Here is a 19641-nt window from a genome sequence, read left to right on the forward strand (position 1 = left end):
TCTTTCTCTGTTGAATTCCTCTCAGTCCTAGAAAGCCCATCTGCCCTCTGCCTATTACTAGGACAAGTCATTCCCTAGACAGATAGCTGGTCTGGAGCCTCCTCCTTTTCCTCGATTTCCCATTAGAACCTGAATGTCCTTTCTTGTTGTGAGTCTTATGTGTCTCCGAAGACAGGATAAGATTACTCCCTCATCTTTCATTTTGAGATATTCACCAGGGAGAGACCACATGGGCCAGAGGAATCATTTGGCGGTAAATAAAGAAGTCCGATTCAATTCTTTCTCCCAGGAAAAGGAAAAGACCTTAGAGGCATAGTTAACCAAGCCATTTAGGTTTTTCTCTCAGTGGACCTGATTGTCTACTAAAGTCTTCTTCCGACATTTCAATGTAATACAGAAGCACAAAGGGTTATTGTTGTTTCGTTGTTGTTGTTGTTGTTGTTGTTGTTTTTAAGTACCAAGATAAAAAATTGTGCAAAATAGAGTCGCTGTTTGGTACAGTGAAATAATATTGGATTTAGACTTGAGTTCAAATTTCAACTTTGCCCTGGGGCAAACTTGGACACATCAAAAACACTTGGCACCTGTTTCCTAATATGTTAAATGATTAGCAGGGTTTCAATCGATGAACTCTAATGTCCCCCAACCATATCCCAGGCAAGGGATGTTCAGAGCTCTATTGTCTGGTAGAAAATACAGCAACTTCATTGCTAGCGGGGAAGTAGGACAAAGATTGCCAGGCACACCCAGTCCTTTCTAGTCTTGAAAGGAAGCTTGGACTGCATGAACCCCTAAGGAACAGGAGAAAGATTGGGGGGGCGGGGGGGGGGGTCAGAGTAGATTCAGTGCAGAGTGGCAATTCAGGCAGAAATAAAAGAGTTTGAAAAACCACTAATGCTTATGGGTTGCTCTGGCTACCAGGGTCTTAATCACAACAGAGCCAAAATAGCATTAGGGGCTGTGAGTTAATAAAGTCAATGGATTAATGTTTTTTTATGGGCAATCGGGGTTAAGTGACTTGCCCAGGGTCACACAGCTAGTAAGTGTCAAGTGTCTGAGGCTGGATTTGAACCTGATCAGGTACTCCTGAATCCAGGGCCAGTGCTTTATCCACTACACCACCTAGCTGCCCCACAATGGATTAATTTCTATATAATCAGTATAATGGCGGAAACTCAACAGAAGGCCAGAAGGTGGCAGCAGAGGAACTGTAAATCATAGCCCTGGGGTAGCCCAGTGACTTGGGTGCTTTTAAACTGGCTGTCTCCACCACCTATGCCTCTTGGTTAGCCCGACTTCCTTCAAGACCCAGCTCAGGTCTCAGCAAGAGGCATGTCACAATCCCCCCAGTTGATAATCCCTTCTCTCAAAGTACCTTCTATCTGCCCTGAGTATTTTGTGTGTATCTAATTAATTGCAAATTGTGCTCCCCATTAGAAAGTACACTCCTGGGGCAGTTAGGTGGCACAGTGAATAAAGCACTGGCCCTAGATTCAGGAGGATCTGAGTTCAAACCCGGCCTCAGACACTTGACACTTACTAGCTGTGTGACCATGGGCAAGTCACTTAATCCTCATTGCCCCCGCAAAAAAAAAAAAAAAAAAAAAAAAAGTACACTCCTTGAGGGCAGGTTCTGTTTTTTACCCACCTTTCCTTCCTACACCTGCCTCCCCCCCTCCCAAACCCCTGCAGTTCCTAGGACACATAATAGGTGCTTAATAAATGTTTGTTGACTCATTGGGTGTACAGGTTTAGTTGTCGATCCGTTGTTTTTCACTCATATCCAACTCATAACCCCATTGGGGGTTTTATCAGCAAAGATACCGGAGTGCTTTGCCATTTCCTTCTCCAGCTCATTTTAAAGATAAGGAAACTGAAGCAAACAGGGCTAAGTGACCTGCCAAGGGTCACACAGCTAGTGCGTGTCTGGGGCTGAATTTGAACTCGGGAACATGCCTGCAGGCCCAGTGCTCTATCTATTGTGCCACCTAGCTGCCCAGGTGTAGAGTGGTAAGCACTTAATAAATACTTGTCAACTGGCTGATTCTGCTAGGGAGATATGTTCTCTGGCCATACATGATCTCCATGTATGCCTTCTTCCCTAAGAGATCCCTGTGTAAGTGCCCTATCCTGTCAAGTCTGAAGCTATACCTGTTCTCTGCACATATTCTCTCTCCTGCCAGTGGAGTGGTCTTCTATAGGAGAATACATAAGTCTCCTGAACCCATGGAAGGTGAGAGGCTTTTATTATCATTTATTTTGCTGAGGTAGGTTTTGGGAGTTCCTGGGTACTGCACTTTGAAATCATCCATGGATCACAGACTGTCAGGAGCTAAAAGGGACTTAACAGGCATTCTAACCCAACTCATACCTGAACAAGAATCCCTTGCAATTCCGCATGCATGATCAATTAAGATTTTTTGGTTCTACACATCACCCTGTTGACCCATAAAAACCCTGGGATCATTTTCTGATGAACTGCTAACTTATTTGCAGACCATAAAAACCCCACTTTTCATCCCCCTATTGGAGACACTTATTCCCTTGGTGCTCTCCCTGTGGTCAGCACAGTATTTCAATAAAACTTGGGAAACTGAGTCACTGAGTCTTGTAATTCCTTGGGATGCTTCACGATCGATTTGATCAATTAAATCCATCCCACATCACATTCATAGTACCATTTTTTGTTTTTGTTTTTGCAGGGCAATGAGGGTTAAGTGACTTGCCCAGGGTCACATAGCTAGTTAAGTGTCAAGTGTCTGAGGCCGGATTTGAACTCAGGAACTCCTGAATCCAGGGCCGGTGTTTTATCCACTGCGCCACCTAGCCACCCCCCATAGTACCATTTTTAATGTAAATATTATTGTATATTAGTCATGAGTCATATGTCCCTAAAACTTCATAAAACTTCTTTCCCTTTATCCTCTGCAATAAATGTTAACATATAAACTAAAAGGATCTTCATGGTTGTGGGAAAATATGCCCCCCCCCCAAAAAAAAAGAAAAGCTGATTGAATTTGTCCGGAGAACAATTAATGTCTGGGAGGTGAATTTCAGCTGGGGGCAGGGTGCTTACCAATGGCTCTTTTGACTATACTGCATTTCAGTTGGCTAGTGTTTGGCAACAGTGTCTTGGTCCTCCCTCACTAAAGGAACTTTTCACAGGCAGATGGTCCACCCCCATCAGTCTTCTATAAAAGTACCTTCCAGTCTCCTGTTCGAGGAGATTGGTACCTCTGAGCCATGTGCTTTGTGCCGATCTCCCCATGAGAAGTCCAAGGATTTCTTTCATGGTTTCCCTCCCCGCACCCTTCCCTTCCCTTGGCCCTAAATAAACTACCACCTTATTCTAACTACTTTTGTGTGCAAGAGGGTGTAATTCTTTTGTGTGTGTGTGTGAGGCAATTGGGGTTAAGTGACTTGCCCAGGGTCACACAGCTAGTAAGTGTCAAGTTTCTGAGGTTGGACTTGAACTCAGGTCCTCCCGAATCCAGGGCCGATGCTCTATCCACTGCGCCACCTAGCTGCCCCAAGAGGGTATAATTCTTTAAAGAGGAATTCCCAAGAACCCCAACCCCTATCCTAACCCGTACCCCATTTCCCCCATTACATGCTCATCATGAAATCTGCAGAGAGATGACAAAGCATTCCATGAAATTATGCTCTTTGGAGAACAAAATGAAGCCAGTGCTATAAACTCTTTTATTTATGTCTTAAAGAAAGAACCTGTAGACCATCCTCCCATTTAGCTGCAACTGCTTTCAGTCTTATGGTTTCATTCACTGTGGAAAATATAGATATAACATAGGTTTATATATTACATTAATACAATACATTAATATATTTATCATATTGTGAGATTTAAAATTGGATATTAGATCATAAATCTCCCCTACTTAACCCTTCCCTTAATTCATCTCCCAGACTAGTAAATGGAAGAAGCTTCTGGTTTTCTAGATAGAGCCTTTATTGTATATAAGGTGTTGTTGATTAGAAGGATAGGAAAACAGAAATACAGTACAAATCGTCTTAAATCTAGGCTGTCTATATTCCTTATAAAAACTCACCAAACCGATTTAGGCCACCTTTGGAGTGAGTCAGACCGTCTGTGCCGCGCCGCCCGGAGTCCCGCCAAGCCGGCCAAAAAAAAAGGCTCCTCCCGTTCTCTCCACCCCGGAAGTCAAAAAAAAACCCGGCAGGCAGTCTGACATGCGCAGCAGGCGCACTGCACCCGGCAGGCAGTCTGACATGCGCAGCAGGCGGACTGCACCCGGCAGGCAGTCCGACATGCGCAGCAGGCAGACCGCTCATCTCCTCCCCAAAAGGGTGGTCCCTGAAAAACTGGCGTCTTTCACTTATCCTAACCGACTGTTAAAAACTTTCATATTTTACCACAATATGTGTATATATTACATAAAATATATGTGTATATATACTGTGTTTTTAAACTTAATTTGCTATTGGTGTAGATATCAGTTTTGGTGGTGAGTATATATTAATTAATATGCTACCAGTAAAGGATTGACCATGAATCCTAACTTCTCATGGTCTCAGGTCACATAGTAGAGAAAGCAAGGAGAGAACTTCAGCATGTAAGTTAGCAGGAGCAGGAGAAAAGCCCCAGAATACCCATGCTGTCTCCCAGAGAGACAGCACATGGTTTCAAGGAGACACAAGAGAACTCACAAGACCTACACTGCCCTAAAAGAGAGAGCCAAGAAAACTCCTGGTGTCTTCCCAGGGTTTTTATCCTCTTTTCATAGAGGGTCATTATACATTGATCAAAGCTAATTGGTTAGCATCATTCAGTTCCATTGGTTGACATGATTTGAAGGTAGTCTGCATTAAAATGAACTCCACAGATGTCAGGGAAAGTATGCAAAAGACCCTCACTCAAGTTGCTTAAGGCAAAGTCCATTAATCTAGGTGTGGTTTGATCCCATCAGTCCTTCACTGAGCTAGACAAAAGTATCTATCTCTATTTCTTTTGTTCCCTTGGGTTTGTCCCAGATCTAAGAGAACTGGACTTTCTGGAGTGGGGGTTGGGAGGAGAGAAAGGACTAAGAAACTGACCTCTGGGTCCCCCCAAGAAAGCCATTATTAAAAATTATTTTCTCACAATAAACATACATATATACATATACACATACATATACATATATGCATGTATACAATACACATATACATGCACTTACACACATATTACACACTTTACACACATACATACATATACACACACACATACATATACAGGTTGCTGGACAAGGCTCTCATACTGAGTATAGTGAAAATGTAAATTTGTGTTTATAGTCAGTCTAGAAACTTAGTGGTTTTTAGAATCCTCTGCCCTCTTTTCTATTACTTTGGCACCATCCATGCTCAGGACTGGGGACCTTTTGCCTTTCTTCATTTTATGTTTTATCATGATCAAACAATTGAACACCTCCTGGCCAATGAACCTGTGATGACCTTTTCTGTACTGGGAGATAAGCTGGTGCCACACTATCAGTCCCTGGGACGATCCTCAAACTGTCATGGGAGGATTATGGGCCCCAGTCACCCCAACAATTCTCTGGGGGGGTTCAAGGAACTTTTTCCTTGAAACCTCAGGGGTTTTTCCCTTGAAATCAAGTAGGCCTCTCCTTGAACACAATCAAGGACACACACACACACACACACACACACACACACACACACACACACACACACACCCCTAATGGAGATAATCGGCACAGATCGAACTGAGCATGCTCCAGGACCATCACCCTACATTCCAGTCATCCTAAGCATCTGGATGAGGTAATCCAGGAGAAGACCACCTGGAACCGCCCATCAGCAGACTGCTTAGACCCATCAGGACAAGGTTGTCACCCACCACCAGATCTCTCACGAGGGATTCTTCCTACCCCAGAGCAACGAGGGAAGACCACCAGCCCCTCACCCAATAAGAGACTCTTGCCCACCCCATCTAAACCCTATAAAATGGCACCCCACAAGTTAGCCGGGGAGGAAAGCGTTTTGTTCTGGCAAAACCTTTCTCCCGGCCAGTTTCTCTTGTACCCCAATAAACCTGTTCTCTTATTCCTGATTAGGTCTTGTGCGAGAGTGTAATTCTTTACAGAGGAATCCTAAGGACCCATGTGCTTTCTCCTATCGGTTTCTCCCCCATTTCAAAACCCTTCCCAGAATGACAGAACTAGCCAAAACCTGGGTTCCACTGGCATAGCTCCCAAGAACCCAAGATCACCTCCAAGTCTCAGTTCAGTGAACACTGACTAAGTATCTGTTATGGGCAAGACATTGTATTAGCATTGGGAATATAAAGTCAAAAGCACAAAAAGCATGCCCTGTCTTTATGAAGCTTCCATTCCCCTGAAGGATACCAAAAGTACAGAGGTAAGTAAATTCAAGATAAATTGAGGAGGGAAAGGGTACTAACAACCAGTGAGCTCTGAAAATGTTCTGCAAAGGAAATTTGGTGGTAACCTTGGAGAAAACAGCTTCAATCTAATTGTGGGGTCAAAAGCCACCTTTAATACAAGATGAGAAAGTGGAGGCAATGAGTAAAGTTTGATCCCTTCTAGTTAGGCTCTGAAAGTGTTTTGGAGGGACTTGTAAAATAAAAAGAGAATTTATTAGGAATATATGGCCATTTTTATTCTACAAGATTCATGATGAGCCTCCAATTCTTTGGGTGAGCTGGCCCCCAATCCAGGTTGCAAACCATTTCAGGTGCTGAAACCTGGGAGAAGTCATCAGACAGGTAAAAAGGGGGCTGTTCATTTAGTTCTTGGATTCCCCAGGTGGGGTATGCACTGTGTTTCCTCTGTCAGGAGCCTCAGTTGCATTGGGCAGGCCCCCAAGGTCTGAGGTTGGAATAGCCAGGCTACTTACAGATTCTCGTTTCTCTACAGTTGGGAGACATCCCAGTTTAGAGACATACTCCCTGGGTTTTTGTCCACACCCACTTGGACGCAAGTGTGCTCATCTTTCCCAGTGCAGTCTAGCCCAACCCACCATGAAGGGACAAGGAGAGAGCAGGTGTATTCTTTTGCTTGACTGATTCCTGGTGTCTCATGGATTCCTTATCTTCCAACTGTCCAATTTTAATTTTTAAAGCATTGTTTTCTTCAGTAAGATTATGCACCTTTTTTTCCATTTGGCCAAGTGAATTTTTTAAGGCACTGTTTTCTTCAATGAGATTATGCACCTTTTTTTCCATTTGGCCAGATGAATTTTTTAAGGCATTGTTTTCTTCAATGAGATTATGCACCTTTTTTCCATTTGGCCAACTGAATTTTTTAAGGCATTGTTTTCTTCAGTGAAATTATGCACTTTTTTTTCCATTTGGCCAGTCAATCTTTGTGCTTCCTTTTCCAAGCTGCTGATTCTTTTTTCATAGTTTTCTTGTTTTGCTTTCATTTCTCTCCCCATTTTTTCTTCTACCTCTCTCAGTTGATTTTTAAAATCCTTTTTGAGCTCCTCCAGGAAGGCTTTTTGTTCCTGAGACCAATTCACCTTCCCTCGTGAGGCTTCACATGTAGGCAATTTGAGGGTATTGTCCTCATCTGAGTTTGCGTTGGCTTCTTCCCTATTGATACAGGAGCTCTCAATGGAGAGGGCTCTTTTTTGCTTCTTACTCATTATTGCAGCTTATTTATTTATTTTTTAAGTTGAGGTCTGCTCTTGGGGCACCAGAGTCCCTGTTTTGGGCTTCTTGTGCAGGGGTATAGGTGCTGTGTGACCGGTTTTTTACTCTGAGGCCTTTATGGTATGTGGAGATCCCCTGCCCTGCACTTCCTGTCTGGGTGCCCTCGGCCAGCCAGGCTCCCGCTCCTGGCGTCCGTTCCCGCCCCTGGCATCCGTTCCCACCCCTGGCATCCGTTCCCACCCCTGGCATCCGTTCCCGCCTGACCCGTTCCTCGCCCTCCCGGCCGGTGCAGGTAGGTTTTTCCACTGTCCTTCCTGGCCACCAGATTTTTGAACCAGGTTCCAGGGGCCTCGGTTGTTCGGCTGTGGCCCGCAGCTCCTGCTGACTTGCCCTGACCCCCTCGGCGCTGGGTTGCTGCCCTGCGCTGGGCCTCCCTTTTGCCTGAGTCAGACCGACCTTTTCCTGAAGTCTTCTAAATTATCTCTGGTTGGAGGACTATGTCTCTCTGTCCTTTTGCAGCTTCTGTAGTTTCAGAATCCGTCCAGAGGCTTGATTTAATGTTCTTTTTGAGAGAACAGAAGGAGAGCTCAGGCAGTTTGCTGCTTCCTCTCCGCCATCTAGAGCAGGTGTATTCTTTTTTTTTTTTTTTGCCTTTTTAAAAAATATTTAATATTTCCAGTGCACAGCATAGTACCTGTCACATAGAAGATTCTTTTTTTTTTTAATGTATGAGGGATTTTATTTTTTCCATTACATGTAAAGATAGTTCTCAACTTTTGTTTATACATGCTTTACAATTTCAGATTTTTCTCCCTCCCACCCCTCCCTCCCCCCTCCCCTAGACAGCAGGTAATCTGATATAGGTTATATCTATATATCTCTATACATATACATATAGATATATATATACACACACACACACACATATATATACACATAATAACATTAATCCTATTTCTGCATTAATCCTGTTACAAGAGAAAGAATCAGAGCAGTGATGCAAAACCTCAAAATAGAAAGAAAAAAAAACCCAACAGCACCCAAAACAAAAGAAATAAAAGGTTCAATCAGCATCTATACTCCACAGTTCTTTCTTTCTTTTTTTTTTCTTGGATTTGGAGATCCTCTTCTATCATGAGTTCCCTGGAACTCTTCTGTACCATTGCATTGGTGAGAAGAATCTAGTCCATCACAGTAGGTCAACACTCAATGTTGATGATACTGTGTACAATGTTCTTCTGGTTCTGCTCATCTCACTCATCATCAGCTCACGTAAGACCCTCCAGGTTTCTCTGAACTCTTCCTGTAGAGCAGGTGTATTCTTAAAAATGGGGGGGGGGGTTGCGGGGAAACTGGATTTAGGCAAAAAGAAACAAATGATTTTTTATTATAACACCAAATGGCTGTTATTTTCAGGAGAGAGGAGAATGAAGGTAAATAGGCTTCCTGATTAGCCCCTACCACATCCCAGAGTGGACTAGACAGGAAGAAGTAACATCTCACAGTTGGTTTCCTTGTATGTCCTATGTGTATTTAAGTGTCTGTCAAACGTAATTGTGTACAATCTATGGGAAATTTTTGGTTCTGACTGATAAAGCTGATTCTAAACCCTGTCACCTTCCCAAGCTGTGGCCAGGCTCTGAAGGTGAACTACTCAGAGTTTGAATTTGGCATTTAGAATGTCAATTCTCTGCTATGCATTCATAGTCTTAGATGAACATTTTAAAAGTTGGGTTAAAAAAACAACCACCAAAAAACACTGTCCCTGGGGCAGCTAGGTGGCACAGTGGATAAAGCACCGGCCCTGGATTCAGGAGGACCTGAGTTCAAATCCGGCCTCAGACACTTGACGCTTACTAGCTGTGTGACCCTGGACAAGTCACTTAACCCCCATAGCCCCACAAAAACAAAAACAACAAAAAAAAACACTGCCCCTTTTGAAATCGTTTGTAGTAGAATAGTTTAAAATCAGGAATTATTTGTAATGTGTAAAAGTTGCAAAGAAAAAGATCCCCCCCCCCCGAAAAAAAAAACTCTAACCATTGAACCACACCGCCCTAAGGGCAGCTTTTATTTAACTCTGGTAAATGGGCAGCAAAAACCTTGACAAAAAAGTCACTGGGGGAAAAAATTGGCTAACTTGTTGTTATCTGATAAGTTTCTAAGTTATGGATGGAAGTCTCAGCTCTTTTTTTTTTTTTTTTTGTATGAGGTATTTTATTTTTTCCATTACATGTAAAGATAGTTCTCAACTTTTGTTTATACATGCTTTATAATTTCAGATTTTTCTCCCTCCCACCCCTCCTTCCCCCCTCCCCTAGACAGCAGGCAATCTGATATAGGTTATATCTATATATCTCTATACATATACATATAGATATATATATATACACACACACACACATATATATACACATAATAACATTAATCCTATTTCTGCATTAATCCTGTTACAAGAGAAAGAATCAGAGCAGTGATGCAAAACCTCAAAATAGAAAGAAAAAAAACCCCAACAGCACCCAAAACAAAAGAAATAATATGGTTCAATCAGCATCTATACTCCACAGTTCTTTCTTTCTTTTTTTTTCTTGGATTTGGAGATCCTCTTCTATCATGAGTTCCCTGGAACTCTTCTGTACCATTGCATTGGTGAGAAGAATCTAGTCCATCACAGTAGGTCAACACTCAATGTTGATGATACTGTGTACAATGTTCTTCTGGTTCTGCTCATCTCACTCATCATCAGCTCACGTAAGACCCTCCAGGTTTCTCTGAACTCTTCCTGCTCATCATTTCTTACAGCACAATAGTATTCCATTGTATTCATATACCACAACTTGTCCAGCCATTCCCCAATTGATGGGCACCCCCTCAACTTCCAATTCCTTGCTACCACGTAAAGAGCAGCTATAAATATTTTTGTACATGTGGGTCTCTTTTAAAGAAATTTTAAACAAAGCTGGGAAACTCACCATGTTATGGATAATAGTATTTTTGTTTTTCTTTTAAAGTACTAAAAGTATTAGGCTTTAGAAAGTTAAAACGTACCATTTATTATCTCATAAGACATAATGATTGATTTTCTGTGTAAAGTATAGAGTAAAGCACATGCAACTAAACTAAGAACCCCTGGTTGGTAATTGTATGGGACGATTTCCTCAGTTTACCTAAATAAATCGAGGATACCACCGAGTCAAGCAGAGACAAATTTATTTCATTCTCATGAGAAAGGGCAACCCCATTCAAGGAATAAGGAATTCGCTGATGAGCTCAGGAGTTGGGTTTTTATAGAAGTTTGAGGGGGGAAGTCCCCTCCTGTACTAGATGGGCTCAAAATCTAACATCCTATCCTGTCCCACCTGGTACTCATGTTAAGCTCGTGATCAGGGTGTGGAGGCATGCTCAGACAGGTCTGAGAGCTGGGGGAAGGGGAGGAGGAAAGGGCAGGTGGCTACGAAACTACTCCACCCGTGTAAGGAGGGGGCAGGTGGTGGTCTCACCCATGTGAGGGGAAGGGTGGTACCAGAAACTAGGGGCTTTGGAATGCAAGAAAGGAGGGGTGGTACCAGTGTAGGTTTGCACTGACAGGAGACAGCAAGGAGAAAGGGGTTGGGGTACACCATGTTCAGTAAAGCAAAGTGTAACGATTGGAATGACGCCACCTGCTGGAGACTTACTGTAGAAGAGTTCCGCCCATGAAGCGAAGGTCTTTGAGGGCAAGACCAGGAGTCCTTTCTTTGGCATCAGGAAGTGACTCGGGCTAGTGGGAGGAGGAAGGAAGAGACTGGCGCTCGATCTCACGCTCTTTCCTTTGGACTCTGGTGGAGAGTAGAGCTAGAAATGTGCTCTCCCTTTAATAGATAGGAATCTAGGCCTTTGTCTCTCTTTACCAAATTCTTATTCTCCTTAATAAATGCTTAAAAGTCCAACTCTTGCTAAAGCTTATAATTTCTTGGCGACCACTCTTCAGATATTTTAGACAGTTTAGCTAGAATTTTAGCCCTTAACAAAAGTATGTGTTTCTCAGGGAGATTGCTACAAGACCCTGTTTGGCCACAGAACAAGGTTGCGGTGTGTTCTAGCAACGGGATGGAATATGGACAGAATAGTCTAGCAATAACAGGGACTGGGGGCTGGGTACTTCCAGAACTCAGCCTCAGAGTCTGAACGGACTCAAGTCCACTATATCCCATTCAGTAATTAATTTGTTTTGTTTCAAGTTATATTGTTTTAAGGTACTATGTTTCTAAGTTTTCTTATAGTGTATAACTTGGTTACTGTTAAAAAGGGAATGAATGCGTTAGGAAGTCATTGGTCTGCTTACCATGTGTTCTGAAGTACTATTATATTGTTAACTAAGCTATTTGGAGTTACATAGTTGTTTGTTTTGTTTTGTTTTTTCAGAGAGAGAGAGAGTCTTTCCTGTCTCTTTTTCTCCCTCCTTCCCTCCCTGATGCTGATTGCAGCAGTATGGGGGGCTTGGGGGGGGGGACGGTGAGAGAGAATAAGCCCAGAGAATTTTATATGATTGGGTAAAAGCAAGTAGAAAGAAAGTTGTACTCTGCGCTGATGGTGGAAACAGTTTGGAAATTTTTGAGGAAAAAAAAAAGCATACTGTCACTTTAAGTGCTTACCTTGCAATTAAAGGGTCTGTGAAGAACCAAAAAGTAATTGAGTTTGATTGGAACATCTAGTTGGGTATTTACAGTCTTGCAAACTAAAGTACTGGTCAACTTTAAAGTAACTTTTAAATTGGTGTATGTGTGTTAAAATTAGAAACAACTGTAAATTAGGGGACTCCTACCTGTTTTTGTTGAGTATGTTAATTGTTTTGTTTTCTCTCTAAGACAAAGAGGAAAGCACTGGAAGAATTTTGGAACTAAGGGTAAATTGTTATTATTAAGTTGGTAAATTGTTGTATGGGAAAAGATAGGAGAAAAAGATCTTTTAAAGTCCCCTTCATTTGTAAACTTGCCTGAAAAGAGCTTGTCATGGGTTGTGAAATTCCTAGACAAGGAATGGTCTTACTGAGAATTTATAAGGTTGCTTATTATGTGGAAGTAATTTCTAATGGTTGATCTTTACACCAGGATAAGTTTAAACTTGAGAAGAAGGAAAAGAAAAACCAAGTGAAATATGTTATATAAAACCTCTTACATGTGTGTCTCCTGGTAAACATTTTTGCTCATTGCAATTCCATGAGAATAGAAATGTACTATTTAAGATAAAATATCTTGGTACTGTAATTTATATTGTTTTGAGATTTGAATTCAAGTATAGTTGTCTGGATCATCAAGTCAGTAATACACCACTCCAGAGAATGCCACTTTACTCAGAGGCAAAATGCTGCTACAGGTGGAGGGATCTAGGAAAAAGCAAAGAGGACAATCTTAGTCTTGCCTAAGGTAAGATCCTTCTGGCTCAAGTTTTCCCCAGTTCCTGCTGAATAGGAAATGTTTCCCACCTCACTATTTCTGAATCTATCTGGTTACTGGTTGTTGCTTGTGACTCTTACCTGAAATCAAACAGAGCTAAGGATGTTTTATCCTGGCTGTTAAAATCATGTCCCTGGCTTTTTCTTTTACAGCAGATTTCTATAATCAGAGCAAGTAGTCAGAAGATATGAGCACAATGGAAGTATGTAAGATCTTACTGTTTTCAGTCTAAATGTGTGGTCATTTGATATGCCAAACAATTAGGTATATTAATACTCAGGTTTGCCATCTGCCTAATGCTCACATGGCATTGTCACAAGGCTTAATTAACTGGGTAGCTGAAATTCCTCCCCAATGTAAACACATTTTGATGAGAAGGGGGATTGGGAGTAGGAGGATTTATTTAAGCTAAAGATAGTTATGCATTTTGTGTTTTCCATTTGGAAAGAAAGAGGACTATTGGCTTCAAAGAATTCTCCTATGGAGCATGGAGATTATAGGCCTACTTGAGGCTGTAAACCTGCCTAGTCATGTCTCTGTTACGCACTGCTGAGGGCACCAAGCTATCAACTCCTCCATAGCACAAAGAAATCACAAGGCAGGCTTAGCTGCTAAACTGACTGCCAGGTCCATTCACCCATCCACCCTAGCCCTGGCCCCTTCCACCCTACCGTGCCCCAAGGTATCTCCCCTTCCTATACCGAGGAAGAGACTAAACAGCCTAAAATTCATGATTTTATTCCTGAGGATACAGGATGGTGGCATTCTCCTTCTGATTTGCTGCTTCTCCCCAGGAATATGACTTGGAAATTTGCAATGGGCCTCCACAATTCCACTCACCTGGGCAGGGAAGCTCTAACCACTTTAGTGAAGTCTCTCTCTATGGGCAAGGGCATCTCCAAGACCATCCAGGATGTCTGTCTGCTGTTCCTGTGTTCTCTACACCCAAACTAATACCACCAGGGCCCTCAAACTTCCCCCTCTCCTTAAGCCAACCCAGAGACAAGGGGAACTATCCAGTCAAGATTGGCAGATAGATTTTACTCACCTACCACCTTGCAAAAAGTATAGGGTTCTCTTAGTAACCTCAACACCCAGCCCAGCCAGGGGACCTAGTGTTTCTGAAAACTTGGAAAACTGAGAGATAGAACCAACTAGTGTGCCTCGATGGAGGGTCCCCATTGAGTCATGCTATCAACACCCACAGCTATAAAGCTTAAGGGGCAGAATACCTGGACTCATGTTTCTTGCATTCAACCCTTTGTCCCCTCAGATAAACAATGGGGAAAAGAAGGACATATATCCCTGTGAACTGGTGGAGGATCTCAAAGTTTCTCTACTGCTGACAGACACCCTGGAATGAGTATTCCTTCTCTCTTCTTTGCACCCTCATTTGTTTACTTTTGACCCTTCTGCTGTTTGAGCCTATTGTTCCCACACTGACTACTGCCAAGGGGCCTGAACCATCCCACCTATGGCCACTCCCCTCACCATTCTCTGGGCTCTCCCATTACTTTTTTTTTGGCTGGGCAATGAGGGTTAAGTGACTTGCCCAGGGTCACACAGCTAGTAAGTGTCAAATCTCTGAGGTCGGATTTGAACTCAGGTCCTCCTGAATCCAGGGCCGGTGCTTTATCCACTGTGCCACCTAGCTGCCCCTCTCCCATTACTTTTGAATTAGGCACTCTCTGCTCCCTGGAGTATTAATGCCCTGTTTCAATTAGGAGACACAGTGGCTAAAGCAGACCCTTTGGACTGCTGGGTATGTAAGAGATGCCCACAGAGCAGAAGAGAACTCTCAGCCCCTAGCTCATGGCCTTAATCCCTCCAGGCCATAGCCTATACCTGTACTTTCAGGGAAAGACCCTATCTCAGGCAGGCATCAGACCTGGCATGCTTGTCTCCTGCTACAATTCTTCGGAATGGGAGGGCTAATGTTATGTTATGGTGGAAAATGGGGTATGGGGTTTGGGTTAGGGGTTGGGGTTCTCAGGAATTCCTCTTTAAAGAAAAACCATGAAAGAAATCCTTGGACTTCTCACGGGGAGATAGGTATGGAACAAAGCACGTGGCTCTGAGGTACCAATCTCCTCGAGCAGGAGGCTGGTAGGTACTTTTACCGATGGGGGTGGGGGGTGGTGTGTGACCATTTGACTTTGGAAAGTTCCTTTAGTGAGGGAAGACCATCCCCCACTGGTGGTGACTAGAGGAATTGGGTAAGGGGTGGCTATGGATCTCTCAAGCCATCTCTCTCTTCTGGACACAAAGGCTGCAGCCACACCCAAACTTATCTCCCCAGGGGTAAGGGAGATCAGAATGAAGGGTGGAGGTCTCAAAGCTAGCTCGGCCCAATGTGGTCCCGCTTATCTCTCAAGGCGTATCTGTCCTCTGGTTTAGTTTCTCAAGGACAAGATTCCTTGATGTGCCCCAGAGAACTTCTGGGGTACTTTGGGCCCACAACAGTTACTTGATTGTTAAGGTCAACCAAGCAACCTTATCTGGTCCTCCAGGATATAGGTGTATTTGTGGTCATTATATGACACCCCTGGCATCCTGGGCAAATACACCTGAGGAAGCTTTTATGTCCATGGTCCTAACTAACCACTTCCTGCCTCAGCCCCTATATCAATTATTGTCAGTGCACCTTGGGTTTTATAGCTACCTGTGTATCCCTATATCAGAACCCTCTGAGCCTTCTCCCTCCTGAGGAAAGGCATAGGGCAAAAAGGAAGTCTTGGGACAGTTTCCTGTAGTGGAGCCATAAAACTGCAGCTCTTGCCATTCCTTTAGTGGGCTTCCTAGAACATGAGGCAGTCCTGACTAATCTGACCTTGGCCCAAACTGCTTTGGGTCTTGAGGACCTCCAAGAGTCCCTAGATTCTTTGGCCAATGTAGTAATGGAAGTAGGATAACCTTCTGTGTGAAACCATTTCTATTGGTAATACTGTCATTTCTTTAGTCGCTTTTAGAATTAAAGCTTTCACTGAAGGCACAGCGATGCCCTTGCAACCCTTGGACTGTGTCCATAAGACCTTTCTCTCCCTCTCTCCTTAATCAACAAGGACATCTCTATGCCCCATTTTTCAGCCTTGAAGAAGCTACAGAAGATGGACCTTTGCCCCTTTCTACCCAGAAATAAAGGGGGGGGTGTTGTGGGAATACAGTGGGGATCCCAACCCCCAAGGCCAAAGGAAAAACAGCTCTCTCTCCCACCTCAGGTATGAGGTGTGGCAGGACATGACCCCAGTATGCTGATAAGCAATATAAAGGTCTGCAAGAGGATATGCAGGATATGGTTGGGTGCTGCAGATCCTACTGATCCCCTCACAGTTATCTTGCCCTTCCCTCCCCTTTCTTTGTTTTGTTTTGTTTTGTTTTTAGTGAGGCAATTGGGGTTAAGTGACTTGCCCAGGGTCACACAGCTAGTAAGTGTCAAGTGTCTGAGGCCGAATTTGAACTCAGGTCCTCCTGACTCCAGGGCCGGTGCTCTATCCACTGTGCCACCTAGCTGCACCCCCCCCCCTTTTCTTTGTTTTGTAAAGATACAAAAGGCCAGGTCTTCTCTTACTCCAGCTGGACAGTCATCATGGTGATCTGTACCCTGGCCATATATCCCTCTCTCCTAATAAATTCTCTTTTTATTTTCCAAGATTCATGATGAGCCTCTAATTATTTGGGTGATTTAGCCCCCTGATCAAAAAGGAAGAGCAGGAAAGGGAAGGGAAGGGAAGGAAACAAGCATTTATTAAGTGCCTACTTTGTACCAGGCACTGGGCTAGGTTTTTTACAGATATTTTTATTTCATTTGATCCTTACCACAACCCTGAGAGGTAGGTGGTATTATTATTCCCATTTTACAGTTGAAGAAACTGAGGTAAACAGAGGTTGAGTGACTTGTCCAGTGTCACACAGCTAGTAAGCTTCTGGAGTTGAATGTGAGCTCAGGTCTTGTTGACTCCAGGCCCAGTGCTCTGTCCACCACATTCCCTAGTGATAGGATGATAGCATGGAAGGATGGCAGGGTAAAAAGAAAGTTTTCTAAGGATGTAGGATACTTACACACATTTGTAGCCATCAGCGAAGGAGCCAGGAGATAAGGAGAGATTTTAGAAGGAAAACAAGGAGCAGAATATGATGAAAGGGACCAGTTCTTGAAAGAAACAACAGGGGAGGGAGTCAAGAGCAAATGCAGGGTGGTTGGCTTTGGTGAGACTGTTGACCTCTTTGTCATAGTCTGACATAAAAGAGGAAAGAAAAGGAGATTACATGGAGGGGTTTTAAATGTTTGATGGAGGGAAAGAGTTCACAGAAATCAAGAGAGTAGGAGGCAATGTCCTTTTCTGAGTAGCAGAGGTGAGGGAAAGGGGATGTCAGGTAGAGAACTCGAGAAGAGAAGGTTTGAAATAACTGCTGCAGAAAGTAGGATTCTCTGTCAAGGAAAGAATCAAACTGTTGACTGCCATAGAGCAATAAGGGCTCAGGTGAGATGAGTTGACAAATTTGCAGGGGGGTCCCACTGGATACAGTTCTGTGACTTCCTCCACTGAGGTTCCAATGCAAATGAGTAGGAGCAGAAAATAACTGTAGATTACTCAGAAATATGCTACCTGCATGTCACAAATACTTCCTTCCCAGAGAGAGTCAGAAGGTAGTGGACATAGCAAGTGCCAAAAATAGCAAAAAAAAAAAAATTAAAAAGGGAGGGAGGAAGGGAGGGGAGGGGCTGTAAAGGGAATGGGTAAGGGGAAGGGGAAGGGGAAGGGGAAGGGGAAGGGGAAGGGGAAGGGGAAGGGAAGAACCATCTTGGGGAATGACTGGTTACTAATAAGTAAAAATCCTTCTATAGAGACACCCATTCTTTCTGCTTTTGTTTGGTCTCTGATCCAAACACCCAGAGACAGCTGGCAATGCAGGCAGCTAGGTGGGACAGTGGATAGACTCAGCTATCTGTGCATATTCATCCAAACTAAGATGAGAATTTATTATAAGCAAGAAGAAAAAAAATAGTAATGGGGGAGGGGAGAAATGCAGGGCAGTTAAAAAAGATTTCACGTTGAATTATTTAAATAATCTAATGAAAGTCAAAAGTGGGAAAGGACACTAGAAATTGCATCAACATTAACTATAATTATTTCATCCAGAAGCTAAACCAATGTAAATTAATTACTACAGCATGAAGACCAAAAGGATTCAGAAAGTGCCTCAGTCAGCAAACATTTGATTTATTGGCCACATGAGAGAGATTGCTGCCATAGGCAACATGACTTTAGAGTATAAGCCCACTTGTAAAATCTTCCAGAGGAGGATAAGGGGCAATTATGAGCCATACCATCTCATAAAGCAGAGAACAGCAGCAGGGAGTAAATCAATCAGACTTGATAAGATTGCCAACTAAGCAAGAACATTCAAGAATGAAGGCAGAAAGAAGATTCTAAGTAAAAGAAATGTGGAAAGTGTTTGCAATATTACAGCAAAGCCCTCAAGGACAGTGGAATCACCACATCTGGACCCTAACATTGAAGTCACTAAGTAGAAGAAGTAGAAATGATTCTAAAGAGGGGCAGCTAGATGGCGCAGTGGATAGAGCACCAGCCCTGGAATCAGCAGTACCTGAGTTCAAATCCAACCTCAGACACTTAACACTTACTAGCTGTGTGACCCTGGGCAAGTCACTTAGCCCCAAATGCCTCACTAAAAAAACAAGAAAAGAAAAGAAAAGAAATGACTCTAAAGAGAGCAATGATGAGAGAAAGGTAGCAGGATTGGATCCAGCATGTACAGAGAACATTGGTGGTGGGGCAACAGAATTATGAGGGCACAATTAGTTATTAAGGTACTAACCTACGAGGTGTCTAAAGGAGAGAAAGACATCAAAGGCAAAGAAGAGAATCTTGGATTTTATTGATTCCCCAAAAAGGTGACCAAGAAAACATCAATAAAACTACTGACCATGTTTGCCTACTCCCATCTATATAAAACCTTTATGAAGGCCATGTATACATGAATTGAGGACATCTTCGATGAGGTTATCATTAGAGAATAAGCAAGAGTTTGCAAATGGAATTCAACAATGGATTGCATCTTTATATCTCATAACTGACTGAAAGATCTCGTACTTATTGGCAATATAGGACTTAAGTTCAGGAGAAAATCAAAGCTGAATATATAGGTCTCAGCATCTCAAAAATCAGCATTTAGCTCTACAAAAATACAGCTTTTTCAATTAAGTGTCTGCCATCTATATATCAAGGTTATTCAGGATTCCTTGGAAGATGCAAAAACTGAAATAAACTTATTTAGTGACCCTCTCATAATAAACATGAGCCAAACCGTAAAACATGGAAATATCTGTTCAAGGGGGCAGCTAGGTGTTGCAGTGGATAAAGCACCGGCCCTGGATTCAGGAGGACCTGAGTTCAAATCCAGCCTCGGACACTTGACACTTACTAGCTGTGTGACCCTGGGCAAGTCACTTAACTCCCATTGCCCAGCAAAAAAAAAAAAAAAAGAAAAAAGAAAAAAAAGAACTATCTGTTCAACAGAGGTATTGAGGTC

The sequence above is a fragment of the Dromiciops gliroides genome, chromosome 3 (assembly GCF_019393635.1).
Source record: "Dromiciops gliroides isolate mDroGli1 chromosome 3, mDroGli1.pri, whole genome shotgun sequence".
NCBI lineage: Eukaryota > Metazoa > Chordata > Mammalia > Microbiotheria > Microbiotheriidae > Dromiciops > Dromiciops gliroides.